Source organism: Pteronotus mesoamericanus, unplaced genomic scaffold (assembly GCF_021234165.1).
Source record: "Pteronotus mesoamericanus isolate MK-2021 breed Mesoamerican mustached bat unplaced genomic scaffold, CSHL_Meso_final scaffold_1135, whole genome shotgun sequence".
NCBI lineage: Eukaryota > Metazoa > Chordata > Mammalia > Chiroptera > Mormoopidae > Pteronotus > Pteronotus mesoamericanus.
This window is the reverse complement of record NW_026555300.1, coordinates 795,582-810,055: the sequence shown is the minus strand read 5'-3', so window position 1 is coordinate 810,055 and position 14,474 is coordinate 795,582. Positions and strand designations below refer to the sequence as shown.

The 14,474-nt window shown below is 41.0% G+C and overlaps 1 pseudogene; it reads left to right on the top strand.

Annotated features, from left to right (window-relative positions):
* The first annotated feature begins 4,645 nt into the window (after positions 1 to 4,645).
* LOC129081560 (vomeronasal type-1 receptor 4-like) lies at positions 4,646 to 5,672 on the top strand (annotated as a pseudogene).
* The last annotated feature ends 8,802 nt before the right edge of the window (positions 5,673 to 14,474 follow it).

Genomic DNA, 14,474 nt, shown 5'->3' with positions numbered 1-14,474 from the left:
TCCACACACACAGCATAACAATGCAACAACCTGGTTTGCCCCATCCTGGCGAACACCTAAGGCTCTACCCCTTCCAATGTAACAGGCATGCTGAAACAAAGAAACATGGCCCAAGTGAAACAACAGATCAAAGCTCCAAAAATAGAACTAAGCAATGAACAGATAGCCAACCAATCAGATGCACAGTTCAAAACACTGGTAATTTGGATGCTCACAGAAATGGTTGATTATGATCACAAAATGGAGGAAAAAGTGAAGGCTATGCAAAGCGAAATAAAGAAAAATATACAGGGAACCAACAGTAAAGGGAAGGAAAGCAGGACTCAAGGCAACGATTTGGAACAGAAAGAAGAGATAAACATTCAACTACAACAAAATAAAGAAACGAATTCAAAAAACTGAAGAGAGGCTTAGGAACATCTGGCACTAATTGTTCTAATATCAAATCATAGGAGTTCCAGGAGAAGAGGGAGAGCAAAAAAATCGAAAACTTATTTGAAAAAATAATGGAGAATGTCCCCAATCTGGCAATGGAAATAGACTTCGAGGAGACCCAGGAAGCTCAGAGAGTCCCAAAGAAGCACACACCAAGGCACATCATAATTACATTACCCAATATTAAATATAAGGAGAGATCTTAAAAGCAGCAGGAGAAAAGGAGACAGTTCTCTACAAAGGAATTCCCATAAGACTATCCGCTGATTTCTCTAAAGAAACCTTGCAGGCAAGAAGGGGCTAACAAGAATTATCCAAAGTCATGAAAGGCAAGGACCCTTATCCAAGATTACTCTAACCAGTGAAATTATCACTTAGAATGCAAGGGCAGGTAAAGTGCTTCCCAGATAAGGTCAAGTTAAATGAGTTATCATCACCAAGTCCTTATTATATGAAATGCTAAAGGGACTTACTGAAAAAGATCAAAAACTATGGACAGTAAAGTAACAGCAAACTCACAACTATCAACAACTGAAACTAAGGAAAACAAAACCAAAAACAAACTAAGCAAACAACTACAACAGGAACAGAATCACAGAAATGGAGATAATGAGGAAGGGGTGGGGGAGGGGGAGAATGGGGGAAAGGTACAGGGAATAAGCAGCATAAACAGTAGGTAGAAAATAGGCAGGGGGCGGTTAATAATAGTGTAGGAAATGGAAAAGCCAAAGAACTTATGTGTACAACCCATGGACATGAACTAAGGGAAGGAATTCCTGAGGGAGACAGGGTGCAGGGCAGAGGGGAATAAAGGGGAGGGGAAAAAATGGAACAACTGTAATGGCAATCAATAAAATAAAATAAAAGAAGCAGAATGGCTGGAAGAAAATAGAGGGAAATTAAGAATAGCATACGAAATGGAGAAGCCTAAGAACTTAAACGATCCATGAACAGAAACGAAGGGGGAGGGTTGCTGGAGGGAATGGGGATACTAGGTGGAAGGGGGCAAAGAGGAAAAAATTGTGACAACTGTAATAGCATAATCAATAAAATATACTTTAAAAAAATCTGTCTACCCCACCTGAATTCACTCTCTTCACACCATGGTTTTTAAACACAGCGCACAATGGACTTTTCCTCACTTTTTAAAACAAATTTATTGGGGTGATACCAGTTAACAAAATTATACAGGTTTTAGAAAAACAAGACATTTCCTTACTTTTGACCATTAACTTTTTATCCATTAACTTTTTATCCTCATTAGAACCTTTGTTTACACAACTGTCTGTGCCATGATCTCCCCTGATCTGACTGTCTTTCCTACCTTAACTCCCTGCGCACTCTGCCCACTTGCATTCTCACCTCCGACAGGGCTCTTTAGTACTGAACCAGCAATAAAAACCCTTTGCCTTTTATCTCTCTTCCCTCTCTCCTACACCCTCTGTAACCCCATGGCCCCGACTCATTGTACCACGATTTTATGTTGTGTCTCCTTTCACTTGTGGCCTATTCTTACTCCAACCCATCACATACCCACACACTGAAACTCTCCAGAACTCCCAGTTTCCCAGCATGCATCTTGACATAAGGTGACAATGCTCACAGCACATTTTAAGTGCTGTGCATTGATTGTTGCAGGGTTCAAAGGCCTGTAAAGAATAGGGAGATTTCCATCCTTTTTTACGCACTCAGTAGTCTGAAGTTATAACAAGTTTTCTGTAACATCATGCTATTGAGATATACACATGCATGACTGTGATTTCATGCAAGAGTAATAGTGAATTTAAATGAGTGTGTGTATTTATGAGTGTTTATATATGAGCGTACACTTTTGTGTGTTCAGTGTGTGCATTAAGGTTTGTGAGTGTGCAGTTGAAATTCTGTCAGCACGTGTCTGTGTATCTGTATAAGTAATTAAATGTGTGACTGTATTACAGGGAATGTGCATGCGTGTGTGTTTGCATCTGCGTGTAAATGGCTGCGTGTGAGTGTGTGCAGGATGGGCTGTCCACCGTAATGGCTCTAACAAGTGACTTGACAATGAGGGTATCGATAGTGACCTTGGATCAAAAAATTGATTTGTGCATAGAATAACCGAGAGAATTAAGTTCAACTTGTAATTTTTATATTTTTCTTTTGGCCCGTGAGAAATATAGTTCTTAATTTAAAAAGCAATCACAGTTTCTTACTGGAAAGTTTGCAAAAAGGTAAGTTTAGCGGAAGGTGTTTACCATTCAATGGTGTCGGATTAATGAGTGGCATTGGCTTCAAAGATACTTAGAAGAATCGAGGAATCTGACTGTTAACAACTGTGTGATCCTGGTGCTTTGTATGAGAGGGATTATCAGAATGTTCTGTCCTTCTTCTGTGGATATTGTTCTGCCTCTGCTTTTGGTCACTATTAGGGGTCCATAGGGGTAATGTGTATTTTGTCTCAAAAAATTTCTGTAAGTTGACATTGCCTTTGAGCCACTCAGGACAGCAATATATATTATTCACACTGTGTTTTTCCTGTTATCTAAATCTTTCTAAAGATTTCTTTCTGAATCTTCCTCAGATATTTTGACTCAGTTTCTTTCTTTGCTCCATACATCAACGATGGTGCAGCTCATGTAAGATTAGGAAAGGACTCACTTTGGATAGAACTTCATAATGGAGCAGAATGTCCAGTGAGACATGCAGACTCATCCCCGTCCCTCGGGGTGAGACCTCAGCAGAGACCCCTGCTCTCTGTCCTCCGTGGGAGACCCCGTCTGCTCCAGGGATCATGGAGAGAAAGACCCTGTCACAAACACCTCAGTAGTCTCCTAAGGGATTTAGTGCTGGCTGGGCACTTGGAGTTGTTCTTGGTAATTAGCAGCTGGAAAGAAAGTTTTGAGAAATGCTCTCAGCTCCCAAGCCTGTTAGTGCCAAGGCTGCTACAGGTGAAGTGATAATTGCAGTTCAGAGGGGAGGTGAGGTCACCAAATCACAGCTCATTATCTCAGGGTCGGGCTACCTCGCCCACTTCTTAACAGTCCTGACTTCACGATGAGCCCAGAGTCCAGGCCGCAGCAGAAGCTGGCGGCTTTTCTCTTTATCAGCCTGAGAGGTAGGGACTGGAAGGGAAGGCGTTACAATAGAAGTGTGGGTACGTGAACATAGTGGGCAAAGGGGACTTTCTGAGCATCAGCCTGGTCCAGCACCAAAGCCCCAGGAAAGGAGGAGAAATACTGAGGCTTGAGCTGAGCTGGTAAGGAGACCTGGGTCCTAGACCTGCTCCAGTTTCCAGTGGCTCCTGATGTGATGTCGTGTGGTCCTCACTCACGGTCATAGTTCCGTTTTATCCAGCGATCAGGAATCCTACTTTTTAATGTGCTTAAGGGCCGCAGGTGTAAAATCGATTTAGGGCCAGCGGAATTTATAGGCACCGCAGAAATAATCTGCACATTTCCAGAGGGGCACTGTAATAGCTGCATGACTTTCCATGTATGGGAATAATCTGAGTCTGTGCAGAAAGTGTGTCTGAGAGCATTTGCTGAAGCACAAATGTTTTCTTTAACTCGGGGTGTGTGTTGGGCTTAATAGGTTTAATCATAGTGCCTCTATGGAGTAGGAAGAGACGATTCCCTCTTATAGTTAGGGAAGCAGCATTTAAGAAAAATATAACTTTATAAAATTTAGTCATCACCTCCGGGCTCACATGTATCTTGTGATATTTCTACTTTTTGAAATACAATACCAATCCAGAAAAAGTATGTCGTTTTTATAATATACAGGGTTATGTACTACCATTCATTTTGCCTGTCTTATATTTTAACATTTTAACACAAATGTAACTTTACTGCTAATTATTTAATTTAACCCACATCTTAATAAACATGTATATGGTCTAAGGTTACTAATAATTTTATTGTACCATACACTGTTTATTAGGCATCAGGTTTTTCTATCTCATAGTGTTTGTTGCTCATGTCATTGTACTTTTTTTCCTGGAATATAGGCTAGCGAATGTTTCTGTGGCCGTCCTAATATTTAGCTGGCCTCCTGAGCTTGTGAGGGATGAAGCAGTGATTTCACGTGTGGCCTCGATAGCAATGATTCATATTTTGGAAGTGTTCTTTAATGGCTACGCATTCATCCCTTGGAAGTCCCTAGATGGCAGAAAAACTTTTCGGCCAGCATTGAGGGAACACTGTTGGGAAGTGGAAAATGTTGGAATGCAACTAACATGATACATGTGGCTTACACCTAATTTTTCCATGCAGGGTAGTCCCTAGGTCAGAAGAAAATAGCAGACACTGAGAACAGATAGCATGTCCATCATGAATTTGGCGGTAGGAATTGTCTACTTACTACAGACTATAATCGGAGTCCTGGGGAATTTCTCTCTGCTGTACCATTATCTCTTCCTTTACTTCACTGGGTACAGGCTGAAGCCCACAGATTTGATTGTCAACAACCTGACTGTGGTCAATTCCTTGGTTCTGTTCTCTAGCGGAATCCTTTTTGCCATAACACATTTTGGGTGGTATCACCATTTAGGTGACTTTGGATGCAAATTTTCCCCTTATTTACGGGCAGTGAGCCGTGGTGTGTCCGTTGGCACCACCTGCCTCCTGAGCGTCTTCCAGGCCATCACCATCAGCCCCATGAACTCCAGGTGGGCAGACCTTAAACGCAAAGCTCCAAGGTACGTTGTCCCTACAATTTTTCTGTATTGGATCCTGCAAATGTTGGTAAAAGTTATTTATCCTATTTTTATGTTTAGAAATTTGAGCAACGAAAACATCACAAATACAAAAAGTTTTGGATACTGTTCATCCGTTCGTCATGGTAAAATAATGGACTCATTATATGCAGTGTTGATAGCGTTCCCTGACGTTGTATGTTTTGTGCTCATGCTCTGGGCCAGCAGTTCCATGGTCTTCATCCTGTACAGACACAAGCAGAGGGTCCAACATATTCACAGGACTCTCGTCACCTTCCAGACCTCCCCTGAGTCCAGAGCTACCAAAACCATCCTCCTCCTGGTGAGCACCTTTCTCTTTTTTAACACCCTTTCCTCCATCTTTCATATTATCTTAAGTATTATTAAAAATCCCAACCAGTTCGTCGTGAATACCAATTCAGTGTTCTCTCTGAGTTTCCCAATTGTCAGTCCCTTTCTGCTCTTGAGCCGTGACTCTGCTGTCTCCAGACTCAGCTTTGCCTGTATAAGGAATATAAAATCCACTAATCCTATGAGAAATATGTAAGTTGTATGTATGTCCACCCTGTTCATTTGGTAATTCACTCATCCTCCTCAGTGTCCTGAGTACCACCCAGAGTGCCTTTTAAGGAACTGGTACACAGAACATGGTGAGCATCCTCAAAGTCACCAATGGTATAATGGCAAGTGTAATGAAATATCATATAACGGTTCTGTAAATACTTACGTGATTGAAGTTTCCTCATGTTTACCGTGGAGGATTTCAGAATTGATGCAATAGAGACATCATGGCCTGTAACAACCTGGATATTATGGAGAAGTCTTCGAGTGTATAACTTGAGTCTATCGAACTAAATTTTCAAGAGCAAGGCAAGAAATTGTAAGAAACGGTACATGAAGTTCGGACAGCAGGTGACAGGTCCCTGCTGAAGCTGAAGCCACTGGTACTGAAGCAAAATTCAGTCCGTGCGGGAAGCTTGTGGGAGCCAGTTGTGCTTTGTGCATGACAGCCCTGGAGAGCCGGTGGGCCTTTATTTGATACACGATACTATGAAGGGATGGCTTGCTCACACGCATTCCAGTAGATACGGCCAGGTTTAACTGGAGAGGGTCAAAGGAAGGCATAAGATTACATTTTAGTTGATGTGTAAACTACATGAGGTGAGTGTGACAATTTCAAAAGATGTGTAGTGCGGGGAGTGGGACCGGCAGAAGGCAGGTGTTTTGTGTGTGTGTGAAGAGGATATGGGCATGATGGTCAGAAGGCTGGTCTGCGCTTTAGAGATAAGGTGCGCGCTCTTGTCTCTAAAGTGATGACAGTAGCCCATGGTGAAGATTTCCATTAAATTGGGAGGAAAGACAGGAATCCATTCTATGTATGTGCAGTGTGTGGGCCTTTATTTTGGAGAAACAAAGTGGGTATTTCCTCAATCTTAGAAGAGGTTTTTAGGTAGTATTCTCCATCTGTGCATTTTGAAGCCAATAGAAAGTTTTGGAATTCAACATACTGAAAAAGAAAGAAATTATTTTGACCTAATACATACACTTGAAATTTGTATCACCATTTTAAAAATCCTGTATTTTTAGCTTATGTGAAACACTGCAATATATATCATCGAAGAAGAAGAAAATGTTATTTAGAGATATACACATACCTATAGTTGTGTGTATGTACCTATGTATATGTGCCTGTGTATGCCTGTGTGTATGTATGTGTATGCACATATACATGTAAAGTCACTCAATATATTGGAAATTTGTACAGCAATAAAAAGTTAAAATTGTTTTAATTACAATAATGACCGTTCTTAAAGCATTTGTAGCCTTATGTGTATATTGCCATTCTAGCTGTTTAATTTTTGAAATTACAGAAAACATATTTAATTCTATTAGTTGGCCATATCCCTTGAAAATATATATATGACCATTGTAAAAAAATATTTTTTAAAGGAGTAATTTGTGTATTTAAATTAAATATAATATTTTATACATTTTGGCATTAATAGATTATTTTCTTATATCTTAAATTCCTTTTTATTAATTTGGAAGTATAATTATATATAAATTCTACATTATAATTCTGAATTATAATGAATAACTTTTCTTTGAAAGTTTATTGATTATTTGTTAGTCTCTAACCAGTAGAGGGATTGAAAAAAAGGAGAATGGACTCATGGGCATGGACAACAGTGTGGTGATTGCTGTTGGGAGGGGTTTTCAGGGGACTAAAAGTAATGGAATAAATACAATAAAGATCAAGTTAAAAAAATAAAAAGTTAATTACAGTGTCATTTCCTTTAATCCTGTTAAATGCCAGCTTTACAATATGAGGACATTACACCACTAACCTATTTACCAAATTCCATCCCTAATATTTGTGACACATATTTTAAAAGTTTAAAGAATCACGCACAAGTCATAAGTGTAGAGGTGAACAACAGTTCACAGGGTGAACACATCCTAGCACTGAGTACCTGGGCATCCTTCGCAAAGCATAAGGTCATGCCTGGGTGCAGTTTTGGTCCTTAATCGGGGGCGCATGAGAGGAGAGAGGCAATCTGTCGATCGATCTCTCTCTTTCACATTGATATTTCTCTCCCACTCTCTCTAAAAATAAATAACAACATCTAAAAAATATATAGAATATTGTTGGACCCCTGAGTGTCCTCTGTGCCCCCTGTCACTCCTCCTCAGGATAAACAGTGCCAGGGCATAGGTCACTTCCTGTATTGCACTTCACAGAAAGGCAGTCATGGAAAGGCAGTCACCTCTTTTATGTTTGGTGCCTGTCATTCCTTATATTGTGGCTGTATTGATTGTTGTATGTTGGTATTGATCATTCAGTTGCATTTTTCTATAGGATTCTATTGTTTAAATATAAAACACTTAACCATTTTCCTATTCATTGGCTTATGGGTGGTTTTCAGTTTAGGGCTATTAGGAATAATGCCGGTATATAAACTAAGGACTTCTTTTGTTTTGGTGTCACAACACAATTCTATAGGCAATATATGTGATTGTGGCATTGTTGGGTGACAGAGTTTTATCTCTCAGCTCTATGAGATAATGTCAGAGAGACTTGGAAAATGTACCAGTTTCTGCATCAAACAGCAGTGTAAGATATTTTTGATTATTCACTTCATTTTCATTTTAGACTTCTGATTTGTCTGTGATGGTACCACGTATGCTTTTAATTGCATTTTTTATTATAAAATTTGAACTTATTTTCACAGATTTACTAGACATTAGGCAGCATCTTTTTGAAGTGTCTGTTAATTTATTTTGCCCTTTTATTGTTTTGTCTTTTTTCTCTTTGATTTATAGTTGTTCTATATATCTGCTGACATGATTTTTTCTTGGTGCTCTCATGCTTTTTCTTTGCATGCATGTGTCTGTATTTGTATATGTATCTTTGTGTGTTGATGAAAACGTCTTAATTTTAACATAACTTGATACATACTTTTCAAAATAATAACTATTATTCTGTTTAAGAATTATTTTCTGCTCTGACTCGTGTGGCTCAGTGAGTTAGGCATCGTCCCACAAACTGGTTGCTGGCCAGGTCCCCAGTTGGGGCACAGAGGAGGCAACTGATAGATGCTTCTCTCAAACATTGATATTTCTCTACCTCTCTCTCCCCCTCCCTTCCCCTCTCTCTAAAAATAAACACACAAAATCTTTTTTAAAAAAGAATTATTTTCTTGCTCTAAGACTACAGAAATATTCCCCTTTTGGAAAAAAATTGCAGAGCTTTAAAATTGAGATCAACAATCCATCCAGAATTGATTTGTTGTATATGTGGATAGAAAATTCTGGGGTTTTTTTCTGATAAGCTATCAAATTGCAATGCATGAACAATATGCAATATATTCTCTCCCTTTTTGGTGGGGGGAGAAATTTTTTTGGCAGAAAACAAATATACAACTTAGAATGGATTTGAGGCAAATTGTGCCATAAGCAGATTTTCTTTTAGTGGCTCAACAAAGTTTAAAAAGCAAGTAACAATAAAAGAAAATGTTTCTGGTATAGGAACAGCAGTACAAAAAATAGTGTACGAGTACCTGAATAGTTTGCCATTTTGCAATAGAGCAATTTTTAAGTACATATTGTCAACTGTCCATAGTCCATGCAGAGTCACAACTCCACACTTCAACAACAGTCTGACACCTCCTAAAGAAAACTATGTAAGAAATGCATAACTAAAGGGAACCCTAGTGCACTGTTGGCACTGTTGGCAGGAATGCAGACAGGTGCAGCCACTGTGGAAAACAGTATGGAATTTCCTCAAAAAAATTAAAAATGGAACTACCTTTTGACCCAGAGATTCCACTGCTGGGGCTATACCCTAAGAATCCCAAAATACCAGTTCAAAAGAATATATGCACCCCATGTTCAAAGCAGTGCTATTTATAATAGCCAAGTGCTAGAGACAGCCTAAGTGCACATCAGTAGATGAGTGGATCAAAAAACTGTCGTACATTTACACAATGGAACACTATGCAGCAGAAAGAGAGAACTCCCACCTTTTGTAACAGCGTGGATGGAACTGCAGAATATTATGCTAAGTCAATAAGTGAGTTGGCGAAAGACAAATACCATATGATCTCACTTAGAAGAAGAATCTAAGTAACAAAATAAACTAACAGGCAAAATAGAACCATAGACATAGAAATATGGAACAGACAATGGCCAGAGGGGTGGGGGAAGAGGAGAATGATGGAAAGAAGGGGAAGGGAGTAGTCAAAAACAGGTATGAATGACCCATGGACATGGACAATGGTGTGGGGATTGACCGTGGGAGTATCGGGTGGGCTGGGCAGAGTTAGGACAAAAGGGGAAAAATTGGGACATCTGTAATAGAATGACAATTAAAACAATTTTTTTTTAAAAGAAAATGTGTAACTGGCCCTGGCTGGTGTGGCTTAGTGGATTAAGTGTCGGGCTGCAAACCGAAAGGTCACTGGTTCCATTCCTCGTCAGGGTACATCCCTGGGCTGTGGGCCAGGTCCCTGGTTGAGAAGCAGCTGATTGATGTTTCTCTCCCTCTCTTTCTCCCTCCCTTCCACTCTCACTAAAAATAAATACAATCCTAGGAAAAAAAAAACACTTAAAAAGGCTTATCCGAATGTTCCCTCATTTGACCAATGCTATCTCAGTTTAGATGTGCATAAGGGCTTAGATATAGCCAGAGTAAGTCCCATGCAACATGTTACTTGACCAATTTTGTGAAATAAGATTTCAGAACAATGACAGTAAGATAACATTGAGGAAGAAGTTCTAATTATTATATATGCATATTTTTTTGACAATGGGGGAAACCTTATTCAGATAACTTACAAAGAAAAGGTAAATAAACAATTTTGTACAAAAACCAACACATTCTGGACAGTGTCTTCCCTTTGCTCTCATCATTTCTATAATCTTTTCATAGTTTACTTTACCATCAACATCAGTATCTGCTTCCCTGATAATTTCATCAACCTCTTCATCTGGTATGTTCTCTCTTTTCTTGTGCTCTCTCCCTCATTGTTTACTTAGTGTTCCCTCCCCTTGGATCAGTCTTTCCTGTGAAGTACCCTGATAAATCTGCACCCTTATTGCTTCCTTCGGTCTTTAACAATCCCCCAGCACCACACAACCAACATCAGTGTTGGTATCAAAAATCTTCAATGGATCTTTCTACTCAATTATTTCAAATAATAAAGGGAAAGGTGCATCCCATTGAGACACATTTCGTGAATCTCTCAATTATTTTTTTGTTTTACTTCTTGTATCACCTTCTGTTGTAGACGATCGGACAAGAATTTTTATATGAATGGCCTTGGAATATGCAATAGTGTCTGTCTTGGACAAGAGTGGATGAATTTCCTGACCAGTATAATAAAGATAGTGAGTACCTGTTAAACAAAGGTTGGGAAGGTGTACTTGGAACCCGTATGAAAGGATTGGGGTTTCTTAGGCTTTATGTTTTCCAGCTGTGACACAAGCCTGCTATGTGTGCAGCATCCACCCGGACTTCTTTACACTCCCTCTCTGGGGCTGGGGAAGCCATGGGAATGATGTGAACATAGACCTCTTGCCTCCTGTTGTGCCGTGAGTAATAATGTCTTTGTCTCAGTTCCGGGAGTTTCATGTCTTGTTCAGCATCCCTGAAACAGGCCGGTTACCTTTTTGGTTTGCAAATGAGGTAAAATATTAACCTCTTCCCATTTCTGACAGTCTTGTCCATGAGGATGGATGGGGATTGAGCCCTGTATGAACAGGCCGTTGTGCACCATCTTGAAGCAAAGTGAAGAGGACTCAGTGAGATAGATGGCACCCATGTCAGTCTGCTCAGGCTGCTGTGACACAGTTCCACAGAGTGCCTCATAAACAACTTCTCTCTCATACTTATGGAAGCTGGAAGTCTGAGGTCAGGGTGCAGCACGATTGGGTGAGGGATTTCTCTGGGGTAGAAAACTTGTCCTTATTTTCCACAAGGCAGAGGGGATTAAGGGAGCTCCTTCAGGCCTTTTTTTTTCTTCTTTTTAAAATAATTTTTTTTGAATCGTCACCAAAGACATTTTTTCATTGCTTTTAGAGGGAGAGGAAGAGAAACATCAATGCGGGAGAGAAGCATTGACTGGTTGTTTCCCCTATGCACCTGGGCTGGGAATTGTATGCGTCTGGATTGGGGGTCGAACCTGAAACCTTTTGGCTACAGCACAACACTCCAAACAAGCCACACAGTCCAGGACTCTCAGGCAGCCTATTCTATGAGGACTCCGCTCTCATGACCTAATCACCTCCCAAAGGCTCCACCTGCTAATACCATGACCTTGGGGTTCAGATTTCAATATGTGAATTTTGTGGGACACACACAGATCATAGCAGGACCACTTGGGAAAAGGTAACATTCTTTTGTTTCTACATCAGAATAGGAATTACATGTGACATGCCTATGCTTCCGCACCCCCTTAGTGCCAGAGGGGATTATCCTAGTCAGTAAGGTCAGGTAGAGAAGTATTAGTGAGACAAAATTCCTGTCACTTGTCACCAGAGGGTGGCTTGAGTTTTTGGATTAAGTGCCACTAAGCTCGGATATAGTTTTTATTATATGAATGATATTCTCCTTGTTGGCAGGTTGGAGGCCTCAGTCTCCACAGCCCTAAGAGGCCGTCACCTCTCTGCCAGTGGGAAAGGATCCTCTGACCATATTCAGAGTCCCAATGACATTTCCAGTGACAGTTGACTGGGAATATCCTCCCTGCAGTGAAGAAACATCTGTTGTCGTTCTGGCTCCCCATCATCTACAGGAGGCCCAGTCCTTCCTAGGTTTCTGGGAGATGAGAGATGGCACATGTCTCTGTGAGTGATGGTTTAGAGCCTCTAGCAAAGGCAGCAGCCCCCCCGAACCCATTTGGTGTATGAACTCAGGGCCACCCTGACACAACTAATAGGTACACTTTTGAAAGCAGTAATTAGCTTACTAGTTGGGTCTCTTCAAAACCTAAATGTGGCCCTGGCTAGTGTGCCTCAGTGGATTGAGTGCTGGTCTGCAAACCCAAGGGTCACCGGTTTGATGCCTAGTCAGGGCACATGCCTGGGTTGCCGGCTAGGCAACCACACATTGATGTTTCTCTCCCTCTCTTTCTCCTTCCCTTCTCCTCTCTCTAAAGATAAATAAGTAAATAAAGTCTTTAAAAAGAAAAATGTGTTTAAAAAAAGAAAAAACTTGTTTGTGACTTTTAGGAACATGTGAAACTCCGGCTTGATAAATAACAAAAATCCAAATAAGTATTTCAAGATCAAATTGACTTTATTCAGTGATTCATTAATCTAGCAACATCTCATCTAGCAAATAGAAAGGAGCTCCAAAGGACAACAGAAAAGGGAAGATTTTTAAAGTGGAAAAGTGGAAAAAGAGGAAGCAGAAAAAGGAAATTCTTAGCAGAAAATGTATTGTTTTCGGCAAGATTGCCTTGTAAGAGGAATAAAAGGTGACAAATTTTACCTCGCTGGTGCTGCCCAGGTAATTCCAGGTGGAGTGGTCAAAGGTTAAATTCTAAGAGCCCTTGAAACTGCCATAAGGTTAGGTATTATGTATTGTTTTGCTGAAGTGGGGTTTCCTGAAAGTGACTTCACTTTGGACCTGCTGTCTCATTTTTAACAGGCCTGATATTACAATTTTGGAATTAGTCACAAACTAGGAAGGGTCCAAAAATTCCTGCATTTCCTGCCAAGTGCATATTCAAGAATGAAGCTAGTCTGGCCCCAGCAACATCTTGGCTTAAAGGAATAAATATGTAGGAAATTTTAAGTTTCACGCTGCAACCAACGCCCCTGGCACTGGGAACCCCCATCCTCTGAAATTCCCCTAATTGCAGGGCCCTGGTTCACTGGTGATTTAAGCTGGAACTGAACAGTGTCCCTTGGGCCCTGTGGCTGTTTTGTCTCAGTGCCAGCTGCGCAGAACTGAAATCAGATATGGAGGCTCCCTTCGCTGGTCAGCTCTCAGGTACCTGGACTGCTGCCAGCGGACTAGCTGTTTAGTGTGCCACTTGGAAAACTGCAGGCTGGCAGATTGATGACACCCCACTTTTGGGCCTTGAACTGTGGAAACTAATTGTAGTGCTAAATTTAGACGCCCCTGGTAAGGGTCTGTTCTTGGAGATTCTGACCAGAATCAAGCTGCTGATTACGCCTGTTTCTGATGTGCAGGCTACCTCTGCATGGCACACTTGTGACTTTTTCGTTCAGCTTTCTTGTGCTATCATTGACAAGTATAATTGTAAGATATAGAAAGCGCACCCTTGGCTAAGAACCAGTCTCAGTGAGCTGGTGTGGTGGGGGGTAACCCTAAGAATATGGAGGTCAAGGTTTGAATTATGCAAGCGCCCCCCACCCCCAACCCATTATTGGGTTTCCTAGCTAGATTGGGTAGAGATTCTTTGGGAAAGATGCTTGGGTTATTCAGACCTATCCCGAAATCCTACCCAGGATTACCCTTCAAATGGCAGAATAAAGGGGAAAGGAGCATTTCACACCACCCCATCCCTCAGCTCTCTGAGTGTGCTTAAGATCGCAGGTGCAGGGGCTGTGTTGAGTGAGGTAGGAGAAGAGTGATGCCTGCCCATCCCAGCTCTGTTTGTGAGAGGAGGCAGGCTCCAAAGCACAGTCACAGCGCAGTCCCAGGGATGGAAATTTTGAGACAGAAGAGGGATTATTTGGCTCTGCGGGCTTGAGGGCTGAGCCTGAAGTGAGGCAGGGTTAGGGTAGACACTTAGTAAAGATCTGAGAATTGCCTAGGAAAAGCTCTCCAAGTAGGAGGTACGGTTTGGGCATGCAAAGCGATGCGCTTGCTGTTCCG